Raw genomic sequence first — 14,605 nt, forward strand, 5'->3', positions numbered from 1 at the left:
TTACTTACCAGTTCTTTTTTGCGTGCCCTTCATTGTCCTTGATTATTTCTACATTGTATTGTGGGAAAGAAAAAAGTTTCAGTATGTATTTTTCCCATCTGGTTAGTCCAGCACTCTTCTTAATTAGTAAAATGCCATCCTGTCAGATTCTCTCCTGCCAGGAAGTCATTCAGCTCCGAAATCACTTCTTCACCTCCATCGTATATTTTAACATTTGAAAAAAGAAAAAGTCTAAGATATTGTATTCTTCCTTACAGCAGAAAAAGCAAAATCAACTATAGGAATGCTAATTAAGTGTAGTTTAGGATTAATTTGTATTTAAACAAGGCCTCATGGGATTTCGGAACGTGTACTCAGAATGCCATAAAATATGTAACAGCACTTCTTAATTAATATTCCTTCATTTGGAAACAAGGAAAAGCAGCAAAACAGGTACAACCTCTTCCTTACTCTTTCCCCAGAGTTTATGCAATGCCCATTCTGCTTTCCCAAGTCCAAAGGTCAGCTCCTTCTTAGTGTTGGGCAATACCAGACTGGATCAAGCATAATTTTATTCTCTTTCTTGAGTATTAAATCTCTTTTTCCACTATAAAGCCACTTACAGACAATGTGTTGTGTATTAACTCATAACCCAAATGTCCAACTACAGCAGTTGTGTTGCAAAGACATAATTATTCTGTTTCTTTTCCATTGTGTCAAGAGGAATGTCAGCCATTTAAAAACTGATGTATGGTTTAATGATTTTATTTTTAAAGTGATTGTCATTTCAATAAAAATGCTTAAATCAGTCAGTACAATTACACTGATTTAGACAACAAAGTAAATAATTGTTAAAATAGCATTCTTTCAAAAAAAAAAGTTTCAAGGAGAAACCTAAACCACATCTGTATTCAAAATAGCTAAAAATATAACTGAACATATTTGAATAGTTTGTAAGTAATTAGGAAACAGGAAAAACCCACAAAGTTACAAACCTTCATAAAATTCCAATTTTAGGTGGAATTTGCCGTAGAGGAATTAAATAAGAGATAATTATTCATATAATTTTAAAGTAGATTATAGCATTTTCTATATTTGTAATTTTTTGTAACTGCTATAGAATATATAATTTTTCTTTTAATTTCTGTAGGAATTTTTCCTTTTACATGGAAATAATCTGAAAATAACTATCAACAGTAATTACACCCACTAGGTATTTCTCCAAGAATATTTCTCCTGTATTTCGACTCCTCTGTGGTGGGGGCTGTGCTACATTTTCTGGACAGCTGGCAGGAGTGTTTAGGCCAGCTTTAAATAAAATGGAGCAGAAGTAGGAAAGGTAAACTACTCAGAGAATCTTCTATGCATAAAATTCACTTCCCTAGGCAACATCCATTTCTAGTTGCTGTTGGGATCTCCGGATCAATTAGGGATTTCTGCTCTGCAGGAACTTCTACTTTTGTGGAAGAAAGCAAGGGAAAAAGAGATGATTGGCACAAAACCACTAATCAGTTCTGTAGATGTGACTGTTCCAAGGTTTGAGAAAGCTGGGTAAGATCATTATATATACCAGGTTTTAGGTTTTACTACTAGTATCTTAGCAGAGGGGGAAAGCAATTATGATTTTTGTTCCATAGGGCAGCTTGTGGAAATTGGTGTTAATTGAATGATACAAATTCTTGTTGAGTAAAGGCCATATCCATAATATGGAGCCAGGCTAAAATGTTATGCAAATGAAATGCAAAATGTAATGCTAGTTCAACATAATTCTTATTTATGCTTCTACCCCAGCTAAAGAAACAGAAGACACCCAGACATCACTTTGGTAGTTTAAGCAAAGATTTCTTCTTATTTCCAGCAACATACCATGTAAGATGTCAGCATTTCAGCCAGCAGGCAGAGACTCAGTGAATATTCCTTGGTTCCCTGAAGCTCTCCCTAGCATGCTTACACTCTTCTCTCATACTGGAGTCACTCCAAAAAATAAGTATATCAAAGCCAGTATTTAAGAACATGGAAACAACACACCCCCTAACTGGTCTTTATTAATCACTGTCTCTTTGGACAGCATTTTGCTTCCCTAAGTGTTTGTCAGATTTGTGCCCCAGGCATGCATACTTGAGAAATAGAGTTTTATTTGGGTATTAAATAACATAATACATCTCATTAATAATAAGCTGCTTTTTCTGACAGAACATAAGACTTATTAAACATGACTGTTGGGTTCATTCAGTGTCTAAACAGGACCTTGCTGCAAATCCCAGTCTACTTGAGCAGACATGCAGTAAAATGCCATGGGTAATACCTCATCATATCATTAGGAATAATGATAATAAACAGTGTTAATGAATCTCTTGGCCACTTTTATATTAAAAGAAATGAGAGGATCTATCTCACTACAGGAAAAAACAGCAGTTGATGAGAGGTTAACATGGATATATAATATAATGAAAGTAATTATGGAGAGATGTCAGCAGTTTTTTCATCTATAATAGTAGTATTTTGTTACATTACAAATACAGCTTTCACTTGTATTCCTACCTTTGGTGACCAATTAATATGCAAAGGGTATTTTAGGAAGGGTACTCTATGTTGGGATTTTTTTGCCAACAAAGCTGGGCAATGCTAGGTAAATCTTTCTTTCTTTCAGCATGCATTGATATTTCTTTGTTTGTTCTTTTCCCTTAGAATCACTTCCATTCCTTCTAGATCCTCCTGTCTTCATCCTCTGCTGCCTTTGCATGTCTTATAAGAGTTTCTCAGTTTTTGCTCTGCCTTTACCCAGACTCCACCAACTCTCTCTGACTCAGCCATTCCTTCCTATTCTGCTTTTGGTACCCCAGAAATCCCCTAGCCTTTGAATGGTATAGCTACTGCAACTTCTCTGATTTTTCAACCAGCAACCTGAAGGAGCTGTGATTGTTGTTAGCTTTAAGTTCTTTCTAAAGAGTGGCTGCAGTTGTAATAAGACAAATTCTATTTGCCAAGATGCTCTCTTGCTCTTGACTATTAAAACAACAAAGGACGCTGGGTTGTGGAAAATAAAAGAGAATATGTTGAAGCAGGTTCTAGAAGTGATAGCAAGTAAAGAGAGGATTTCTTGGGTTCTAACCTGCATAGCACTCATTACTTCTCTGCCATCTTTGCTTTTTCTCTGTAGTGCAAATTTTCCACTGTCTGATCTCACTACCTTCACAACCTCCAGTGTAATGTTCAGACTGAACCTTTAAATCCACTCAGCATTCAGAATATACTAGATGGGGGTTTGAATCAAATTGTTGTTGTTGTTGTTTAAAATGATACGTTTTCAAAATGAATTGATTTGAAAGCAAATATCCATTTATGTTTTTTCAATGTTTGAGAGCCCTACAAATGTTGGCCTGGCAGCAAGGGTAATGAACATACAATTATTATATTATCAAATTTATTTATTTTTCCAAATTTACTTATTTTAGCAGATTTCTTTGTCTTTTTTATCTCTACCCCTATTTCATTTTGACATCTGGCTGTGTTTAGTGGTAGGGTAATGTTAAAAATAACCCAAACAAACAGCTGGGCTAAGGTTGAGTAAAGGGCTTCTAGAAAACAAAAACTGACTTGAAGTTTGGGGGGGACTAATTTAGAAAAATGACATTTACCTTAAGCTTATCCAGTTCTTCTTGGATTTTTCCTCTGTGCTTCAGGTCCCATTTCCCTATTATTTTTAACTTTTTTCTTGTTAATCCTTGAGGATGAGCATGCATACATTGCTAGTAAGTATTCATGTCTACATGAATAATGCAAAGGCTATAAATAGGCTGCTGGAAAATACAAAAGCACTAAAAGATTTGAAGTGCTGTTAAATAGAAAAGGTGTTTTTGGAAATTATTAAAAGTGCTGTCTTCTTATGATCTTAGTTTTCATAATTTTTGTGTGTATATCATAAAACAGCATGATTCATTAAATGCCTAGCTTGGCATTTGGGTTCATCATATGTTTCTGAATATCAAAACAATAGACATATTACCTCAACGTTTTTTTTTCTTATAATAGGCTTTTAACAGAATATTACAGATGGTGCTTCTTGATTGCTCACAAAATTTCAGGTTTGTAGTTTTCCCAATAATTTTCTTATATAATGGATTTCAAGACTTTGTGTTAGGCCATCGAGACATTGGTGAACTTCTAGATGAAACCCAGAGTTATTAAAGTGTAAGGAATAATACAGAGTACTTAAATTTTATCTCTGGACAGTGCTCTCAGATTAATCAGATTTTGCATCAACACAGACTTGAAACTTGGATTGTCTCTTGGTCATTCATAATGTCACATAATTACCATTCACATTCTGATAATTTCCTCTTGGCAACTCAAGTACAAAAAGACAGTGTACAGCAGGTATGAACATGGACAGGCTATCAAGAAAGAAAATGGAAGCATTGCTTGGGCATGCAAAGATGGAATTAGGAAGACCAGAGCTAGAGCTGGAACTGAAACGGAAAGAAATGTGGGCAGCAAAAAAAAAAAAGCTGAACAAACTTGTGTGGGTACACTGGCAACAGATGAAAGATCTCAGAAAATGAGTTCCCTTGATGAGTGGGGCAGGCAATCTAATACTGAGGATGACACCAAGGATGTCTTGTTTCTTTCTGTCTTCATTGGCAAGGTCTGCTCTCAGGCCCCACAGATCTCTGTTCCCAGCAGCAGAGTTCATGGCAGAAAGTTACTGTCCACGACAGACAACCGAATCAGAATCAGCTTGAGAAACAGGGCATGTGTTAACACCATAGGATTTATCTGGTATTGCTGAGGGAGGTGGTTGGTTTGCTTCAATGTAAGGTACCTCTAAAAAATAGTTTGAAAAGTCATGATTATTAAGGAAAATTCCTGCTGACTAGCAAAAACCCAAATATTATGCCCATCTTCTGAAAAGGCAAGGAGGAGAATCTGGTAAACTACAGATCTGTATTCCTACCTGAAGTATAGGAATAAGGTATTTACAAACACATAATTTCTAAAGAGATAGGATGGTGTGATCTAGACAAACATAAGGCTTTCATAATGCTTTTTTATTGCATTTTCATAAATAGGTTCGGACTCTTGATTTTTGTCCTGTCATAATTCTTCCTGAAAAAATAATTTTGAAAATATTTCTGTATGACAGCTGGCTTCCACACTGAGTCTTTTCCACAGAATATTGATGGCAAGGACTACAAACTAAATACTATTAGGTGTGCATCAGCTTGGGTATAACTTGCCCTTTGAATTATGGATTCAACTCCTGACGTTGTTCAGTTAGTCACTTGCCTGGTCTAGAAGCAAGTTGATTTAATTTTGGAATTTGGCCTAATATTTACAAAGCAGAGCTAGCAAGGAGAGAGAGTAGGTTTTATTTTGGTTTTAAATGAGTTCCATTTTACCTTCTGCTTAAGAGATGACCGATCCTGGTCTACACTGTCTCCTTTTCTGCATTCCTCTTTTTCACCAGCCACAGATGGATAGAGTACTACCTGCAACTTCTTTTTATCTTTCTTTCCTTTTGACAGAAATCTGTGAGATTTTTCATCAGAGCTAAGATAGCCTTGGACTTGCTAAGGTCCTTTATAGTGAGTATCACATTACCAAGCTTGATAATGTCTTAAATTAAGTTTTTTTAAAAATCTTTGAACTGATATTCTAAATTTCTCAAAACCAGGTAGTTCTTACCAAAAGGCTTTATTGGCTCCCTGACCCAAGCAAATAGCCAGTGTTTTGAGACCTTTTATGACTATATGAAAAAGTTAATTAATGGTTGAGAATGTTTTGGGGTTCTTTGTTTTGTTTTCTGGTCAGGTAATACAAAGTCTTTTTCAGTACATACTTTATGAATAAGCAACAACAGACAGTTTGCTAATAGTTTCTCTGTCTGACTTTCCAGTTACTCCTGCTCCCTGAGGGAGCTGCTTTGACTCCCTTCTAAGGTCTAGCACATGACTGTATCACGCTTCGCCCTTTTAAAATTTGCAGCCACTCCAAAGAGGAACCTTGGTTTGGAGCATCACTGTTTATCAGATCTGTGTACAATCTAGTGCCATTTGTTTCCATGATAGTTTCTAGCTGTCTCATTAAAATGTTTCTTCCAATTAGGATAACCAGGAATTACCTGACTCTAATTATGTTGCTGTTTGCTTGCAGATCAAACACAGACTTGATGGCTTAATGGTTTCCAGTATAAATATATCCTAAACCTTTCTAGTGCACAGAAATGTACATAGATTCCACTTCCTCACAAGAAAAACAGAAGCTCTTTATTCCTCTTCACTTCTTCTGGTTTCTTTTTTTTTTTTTTTTCAACTCTTTAATTTAATATGCAACAGCAGATGGGTATAACCCCTGTTTTGTACCACACTCTGTCTTGATGCTTACTGCATTTTCTGCTCTCTTTGCCTATACTCAGTGTACCAGTATCAATGACGACAACTTCTTTACCTGGGCACACTTTGAAAGGAAGCTCTGTGGTTTATTGACAAGGGAATGAAAGCATTCTGAACATTCTGTTCATTATTTGCCATTGACTTTCTAACCCACTCAAAAGTAGGCATTTTTTTACCAAGTTCCTCCATCATTGCTATCATCTCACCTGTACTTTTGGTACTAGCAGGGGAACCTCCAGGCAGATCAGCAAATCAGGCTTTGTGATTTGCTCAGGTCTTTTTGCCCTGCACCAGTGAAGACTACTCAAAAGACTCCATCAACACAGTGCTGTAAATCAGTGTTCAAGCGAGAATGATTGACTTCACAAGATATCTGATGAAGGTGTAAATTTATTGTGTGATAAGTTTGCCTGCTATGTGCAATCTCTTGGTGACTGACTAAGCTGCTTTTGAAAACATTTCCTTTACATTCATCAAGCCTCAGTTTCATCTATTAAATAGTAATTATTCTATAGAGAGTAACTTAGAGAAATCTAAATCAGTTTATAATTTCTCTTCACTGCAGCATTTGTGTTATCATTTTATATGTTGACATTTAGAGAAGTTTTTTTGTTATTTGCAGATACCTTTCTATGCACATTATAATACAGGCTGGAGACTTCAGTGGGAATTCAGGTTTGTGGGTATAGGATGAAAGGAACTTCTGTAGGAAAAGGAGCAATAGCAACAAAACATTTAATCCAAACATGTTTGCACAAAGATAATCATTAGTACACAAGAGTTTTACTATAAACCATGGATTTTATAAGAAGCTAACTTATTTATTCATAAATTCCATGGCTTTAAGTGCCTTTGTTTCTATAGTTCCAATGGGATAAAGAAGCTAACATCTTGAATACAAAAACCACAAACAACAAACTCCCGAAACCCAGGAAGAGCAAAAACAACTGAAGTCCTGTAACATATGATAAAGAAAAGAATCTGTGTCTGACAAAAGGAGTGAAGATAAAAAATCATACATGGTTTGGTGAAAATCAAGTTTCATATGGTCAGAGTCCCTTTTTTTCCCAGTGATGCGTTCAGGTCAGGCCAAAATAGCTACATTTCTTGGCATTTCACTTTGTATAATAAAATGCTACAGGATCTCCCCCCTTTTCTCCCATAGCACACTTACTAGATTAGTCCAAATTCCGTTACTCAAATCTGGTAGTTCTGGCATATGGGCTACCAGCTGCCCATAAAACCGTGGTTATCTTCATTTTACAACAGGAAGAAAGCCTTTTTAGTGAAACACTACACATATATTTTATAGCATGCCTATTTTTATTTGAGTTTCTTTCCTCTCTTATCTCTCAACACATTTAGATTTCAGCTCATGAGTTTTGAATTGTTTTGAACTAAACAAAACAGAAATGTCTTTGCAGCAATATGCTGCAGCTTTACGTGTCATATTCTGACCTATGAGAGAGATAGGAGGAGAGCACCATATCTATCCCGTAGCTTTCATCTCAGGCAACTAGGGATGCTTCTCAAACACTGAGTGAGGAGAGGTAAATTCAGGAAAAGCTGTCTTCTTCAGTGATGACCATCCACAGATTCACTTAGAAGCTTATTACCATTTCTGGAGTACACCAGACACAATGAATAATTTTAATACATTTTCAGTCTTCCAGTACTGCAGAAATCAGTCACTACAGATATAAAACTGTAAAGCTCTGGGTTCTTTGGTAGTGTGATGCTCTCATTTGTGCTACGGATATAAAACTTTTAGTTACATTTCCTGTTCAGAGACTGTTTAAAGTTTCAGAATGGCAGCCGGGTGGTTTTTTAGCCTTACAATGAGGAGTAAAAAGCAGCAGTACAACACTCACTAACAGGTTTTTGTATTTTTTTACTGAGATAGCAACTATTGAAATGTCAATATCTATTCATCTGATTTGTTCATCTGCATCTCCACAGGCCGTGGATGTCCCTGGCCTCTTTTTTTTTTAATCAGATGGCAGTCATAACTGCTTTTTCACATGTTCTGTATTTATAAATTATACACAGATTTTAAATGGATCTCATGCACAGTGCGATCATTTCAAACATTTCTATCAAACCCCCCTATTTTTTTAGGGGAAATATATTAGGAAATACATTCTCCCCAGCCCAACCATTTTAGGCCAGTAGAAGTAAAACACTTTTCCTTAGCTAATACATTCTTATACTTTTTTTCCCCTGTATTTCTGTGAGAGAGATTTTTCAGGAAATTATTGTTGAGATATCAGATCTTTAGGGATACATGGGCTAGAAATTAAGAACAGGACTGATAGAGTAAACTCTCAGGTTCCTATTTTCTCCTCTAGGGGCAGGAATATTGGTGAAACAGACCTAGACAAAAAGATGAGATACAATGATGAGAAAAGATGCGCCTCTGTAGCATTATATTTACAATCAGAGGGTTGTTTTGGTTAGAAGAGGCCTCTGAAGATTATTTAGCCCAACATCATGCTCAAAAAAGAGTCAACTTCAAAGTTGAATGCAGTTCATGAAGAACTCACCCATCTAAGTTCCAAAAATCTCAAAAAAGTGGCAATTCCCCAACTTCTCTGAGCAGCAATACTACATTGCTTTTCCAAATGTCCATGCTAATACAGCCTTTGTCCCCACAAATGCACAGCTGCTGATTCATGTTCCATGTGCTCAGAAAGATCCCAGATCCTTTCCCACAGGAAAGACCTGTTGGTCTCTTGTTCTTTCTCCCCACTGCTCCCAGCTTCTCCCTTCCCTTCCCAATAAAATTTCAGGCATTTTTTTGGTTCTTGTTGTTTTGTTTTGGGTCTATGGGTTCTGTAAAAATAAACTTATCCTGTATGCCCTTTCTTTGCTATAAAACTTCCTGTTCAGCCTGTGGGGTTGTGAAAGGGTACAAGGCCCGTGCATTAGTTTTCCCTTGGTGAAGCTGCTGATCTGAAGGAGCTCAGCCACTTCCCTGAAGATTGAATGAAAGCCCTCCTGTCTTCATGAAGAATTCCAGAAAAGTTCTCCAGATGTAAAACTTATTTTTTATTTGAGAGGTTAGCACTATTTGAATAGATTCCAAAAATAGTCCTGGGCTTCGTCTCTCACAATTGACCATGTATGTATTTTTCATATGTAGTTTCTAGAGGTTAAGAGATTAAGGTTTAAGAGATTAATCTCAGAAACTACGCAGGAAGTATATGCAGCATACCAGTAAAACCTTGGAAACAGATTTGCTTATGGATTGTATAATGTGGACAGCGAAAATATTATAGGAATAAGAGAGTTTCATGTTGCAGTGGTAGCAAAGGAGCAGAAAGGTTATTGAACTAATTGTATAATAAGTTATTAAAAGAACTGCTATGGTGACAGATGGAAATAAACACTGCTGCATGAATAATAATCATGTTTTTCCCTACCCAGAGATCAACTCTAGACATTCTGTTTGAATTAATTTTCCTTTAAGTTAAGAGCAAAAAAGAAACAGAAAACAAAAGAATTAAATCCCTACATATGTCTCCTCTGTAATGCACTTTCTGTGTACTGTAATACAATTTTCCCTCAAAAATGAAAGCTATGCTTGAGTACAAGACATTTAGAAATGTATGTGTATAAGACATGAAAAGCAGTGGCCATAACATACCTCATTGCATAAGTAAGAATTTAAACAGTAATTGCAGCTAAAAACCCGACAGAAACTACCCAAACAAAAAACAACCACAAAAGTTGCCCCAAAAAAGTATTGTCCATCACAATAAATTAATTACAAAAAAAAGAGTTGTACATTCTGCATAGAAATTGTAGTCATATGAAAACAGAAACCACATTCTGATACCTTTATGTATACTAATACTCCACTTCTCCCTGCATAAAAAAATTACTCTTCATTTTTGTCTTCCTGTCTTCACATTTTCTTCAAATCAAAGTAAAATTTTCAAGACAGTCAGCAATGCTTTCAGTGTATTTGTACAGTATGTGAACTCTCAAAGTCTGAGACCCCTGCTGTACTCTCACAACAGCGATAAGAACTGAAGTAGTAATTGTGTAACAAAGCAGGGGGTAATATTGTAATTTTTATGTAAGTGTAATTCACGTTGGTTTTGAGATGAGTTTTGTCAAATGTTATGAATACAGGATTGGAGAGGTGGTACCTCAAATCTCTGTGTTAGCTCTGTTTTCCAGTAGCCAAGGTTTGTCTGTTGCCTATTTCAAAGTAGGGCCTCTTTTATTTTCCATTTTGTAGAGCACTAAGCATAATCTTTGTCCCAAATAAATGATGAGTGTTAAAATAGAAATATCCCTCGGACCTTGGCTTTTAGACTCATGCACTGATCTTGTTTGTATTGCTAGATGGTTCAACTCTGATTTCTTTTGTTTTTAAGCATGTTGAGTTAAATACTTGAGTTGTGTACTCATCTTGCACAAGTCTTGCTCTTTAGTGTAAGTTTTGTTCAGAAGGCAGCAGGGAGGTCTGACAGTGCTTTTTTTCATTGCAAGGTTCAAATGCTGTATTTTTTACTTGGTAGCTCTTATTTCTGTGAGATTTTCAGAAGAAAAAAAGCAGTCTGTCTTTAAGAAGATTCAGTTAGGTAGCCCAACAGAATTTTGTGGGTACTTTTTATAGATATTTAGACATGCTAGAGATGTAATGCTGAGAAACCAAGAGCTTAGATAGTCACACTGTCACCACAGGCTATAAATAATCTCTCTTTTTTTTTAATAGGAAGAGTTTTCATTGCCACCTAGCACCAGGATAAAATTTTCATGTGACCCTGGAAAAACCACTTTTTCTTCCTGATCTTTCTTTTCTTCTGCTTTTCCTTTGGCTAATGCTTCATGTTTGAGCTCTTGATTTAATTTAGATAGATAAATCTTCAGTAGCAAATAATTCACTCTGAACTACAATGTTCTATTTACAGCACATACAAATGATAAATAATAGGATCATCTCTCAATGAACAACAGACTTCTAGTTTGTACACACAGTGCAAACCAGTTTTTATCTAGATTTTATATTCATATTAAAGGGAAGAAATAGACTTTTTAATCTACTTTACAAAATGAAGAGAGAAATCTGTACCTGCAATAGCTCTAGAAAAGAAAATATTCTGGTTTGTCTTCAACTACTGTGAGCAAACCATTGACTATAGCTTTGAGTGGTGGGACATCAGTATACTTCAGGAGAACTTGTATACCTTGTCTCCTCCTCTGGAAAATCCCAATGACATGCATTTTGATCCCTTCAAAATTCAATATAGGAAACACATATGTTTTAAAGGTAGATCTGATGATCTTCAGACACATAGAAGCTCAAGAAAACGTTGAGCTGCAAGCAATTAATCAATTTGTTGAGGGTACTTTGTTTTATGTGTCTGTGAGTGTGAACCTGAGGAAGAAACCGGCAGAGAAGAACAACTTGATGACCACCATGATTTCTGTTAAAAAATTGTGATCCCTTGACGTCCTGTAGACACATTTGACACCCACCCATTTTAGGATTATCCCACATTTAGCACTGCTACTTTCTTCGGTTGCTTAAGCCTCCCATTGCTATTTTCTGCACAATACAAAATTGTGTATCTGTAAAGGCACTGTGACTTGAGTGATCCATTTGAAATTAAAGTAGAACTATAATGCATTTTCCCCACCTCCCACGTGCCTATTTTTACCACTTTTCTTGTTCTGACTCACAGAAGATGTGAAGGGAAGTGCTGAGGCCCTGCCTAACATTCAGTGTCCCAGGAAACCACTGCCCTCCCACTCGGTTTGCCTCTGCACAGGCAGTGCTGTGTGAGCAAGCTGCTGCCATCGCGTGCTGAGCCCCAGAGTGTGGCTGCAGCCAGGATCCAGCTCCAAAGAGCAGCACTGAGTCCTCAGGACTCAGCATGTTGCTGCTGATCCAGGTGTTTGTGCTAACATATTCATCTGTTAGGTAGCTCAATTCTCAGAGGGCTCTAAAACCTGCAAACTGGGGGAAATGTTCTTACTGTATACAGATCTCCCAATGGCAATCACAATAGCTGGGATAGCTGGGACACAGTTGGAAACTAAAACAAGATGAACAGGACAACTCACATAAGTGTGGAGAAAGGGTTGTCTAAAAATCTGTGTATCTTTACATTTGAGGTATTTTTCCCCCACCACGTTAGAAGCTTAGATAGTCAAAGTTCCTAAATTTCAAAACTCCTCAAAGAAACCTTTCGTTCTCCCTAACCGTCCCAAGAACTTATAGTCTACTCCTGTGTTTTTCTCTACAAAGACTGAATAAAAGAAGCCGTCCTATAGATTAGGGACCTATGTGCAGATCACCTTCTCCCAAAGAAATGCTCTTGTCCCTAGTCCTAAATTAGGTTCTTGCTTATAAGTTTCTTTTCTGGCTCCTAGAAACTTGTAGTCAGCAGGATCATGTCTGTGCTCAAAATTCACAGTGAGTCAGCAGAAATGAAATTGGTCTAAAGAAAAGCTCCCAGAGAGGAAGACCCACTGTATTGGTTTGTTTCTGATTTCCCTTCAGTCCTGATCCTGGAATCTGAGCTCTGACTTTCCAATTCCGACTGGAATCATCCTGCCTTGATCTGTTTAATTTCTGCCTGCTCCTCATCTTGCGGTCTTCCGGTTGATTGAACTACTGCGCATCTTTTTGCTTTTTCCATTTGGGTCAATGAATGTGGGCACTCTAGTGCACAAACTGGGCTTTTTATTTGTCCTTAGCAGTTCCTGGCTTTGAGCTGTTGTGTGTAGTTTGCATTTACACATCAAATCCAGCCCAGGCCTAGCCATGCAGGTATTGTCAGAGCCTGCAGTCAGTATCAGCTGAGCACCCAGGCTTTGTAGTGCTGGAGTTGTTCTGTAGACATGGGCAAAAAGTCTTCTGTATCCATATACCAAGACAACAAAAGGGTATCTTCAGGTAAATATTTTTATAAAATTCTTATTGAGTCTTACAAATCAGTAAGTCACTCTTATCAAGCCAATATATAGTCACATTACAATAATTTCAGGCAACTTGAAAAGTGTATGAAAAAATACTAACTACTTCAAGCTCTTAACACTTTTAAAGACCAACTTCATGAAAATGGGGTGAACTATATAAAAAAATTGACATTTCTTTAACATATGAGAATAAATGCAAAACACAAAAACAACTAATACCTAATAATATTCTGGCAATAGCTAGTGCAGTAAAGGACTATGTCAAGTTATATGGGCAGATTTTGAAATATGGGGTCTGGTGTTTAGCACTGTTCTTTAAGGAGATTCTGGCAGGTTTATATCTCAATCTAGATATAATTTTTTAAAATTTAAAAATCATCTGTATTTATGCTTATTCTGGCATCATGGCTCTTAATGATGACCAAACTAGCATCCCCATGAAATGACTATTTATGTTGTAGGCTAGTGCAATTGGCCTGAGATAAGCACATTTCCTTTGTGTTTAATGTGGTCATATTTCTCTTATGATGTTTCTGGTTCAGAAAAAAATAACTACTATAATTGTGAATATTAAGGAAGAAAATACAAGATGAAAAATTGAATGAAAAAAAGAGCAACAGCTGGAATAAGTGGGAGAATTGAGAACTGGAGAAGAAAATTTAATGAGATTAGCAGAAAAGGAAAACTTGAGAGTAGGAGATGGGGTGGGAAGCGATCCACAGAAAATTTTATACCCAATATTGTGTTTCTTATATGTCATCAAAATTTTTACTCACAAATTATGGGATTTTCTTCTTTGAGTTTACAGGAGGGTGAAGGTCACACTGATTCCTTTCCTGATTTGTTTTTACGTGTATTGCTCAAACTCATTATAAAGTGTTGAAGAGAAGTTCAGAGCTTACTTATAATAAATATAAGTCACAGTCTTCTCATGGTTTTTGATATCAATTATTCCTTGAAATTTTTGAGATTGATGAGGCTCAAGTAAACTTTTTTTCTGCAACTGCAAAGAAGTTGGACTGAAATGCTGCTCCAGCTTATGGGATTTAAATCCTAATTATTAGTGGACATGCAATTTGTATAAATTGCAATACGCACATTAAAATTTAAATATTTAAAATAATATAATTTGCTTATATCTGTCAGGACTTCATGTCCTATGTGCTACCCTTTTGAATAAATTGCTTTTTCCTGTATGTTTTATCTTTGACATATGCAAATATATTTTAAAAAAAGAAAAAATAGCAAGCAATTTAAAATTGAGATTATGGTTACAGAATACAGCTTCCTGTTCTTGT

The sequence above is a fragment of the Camarhynchus parvulus genome, chromosome 7 (genome assembly GCF_901933205.1).
Source record: "Camarhynchus parvulus chromosome 7, STF_HiC, whole genome shotgun sequence".
Lineage (NCBI taxonomy): Eukaryota > Metazoa > Chordata > Aves > Passeriformes > Thraupidae > Camarhynchus > Camarhynchus parvulus.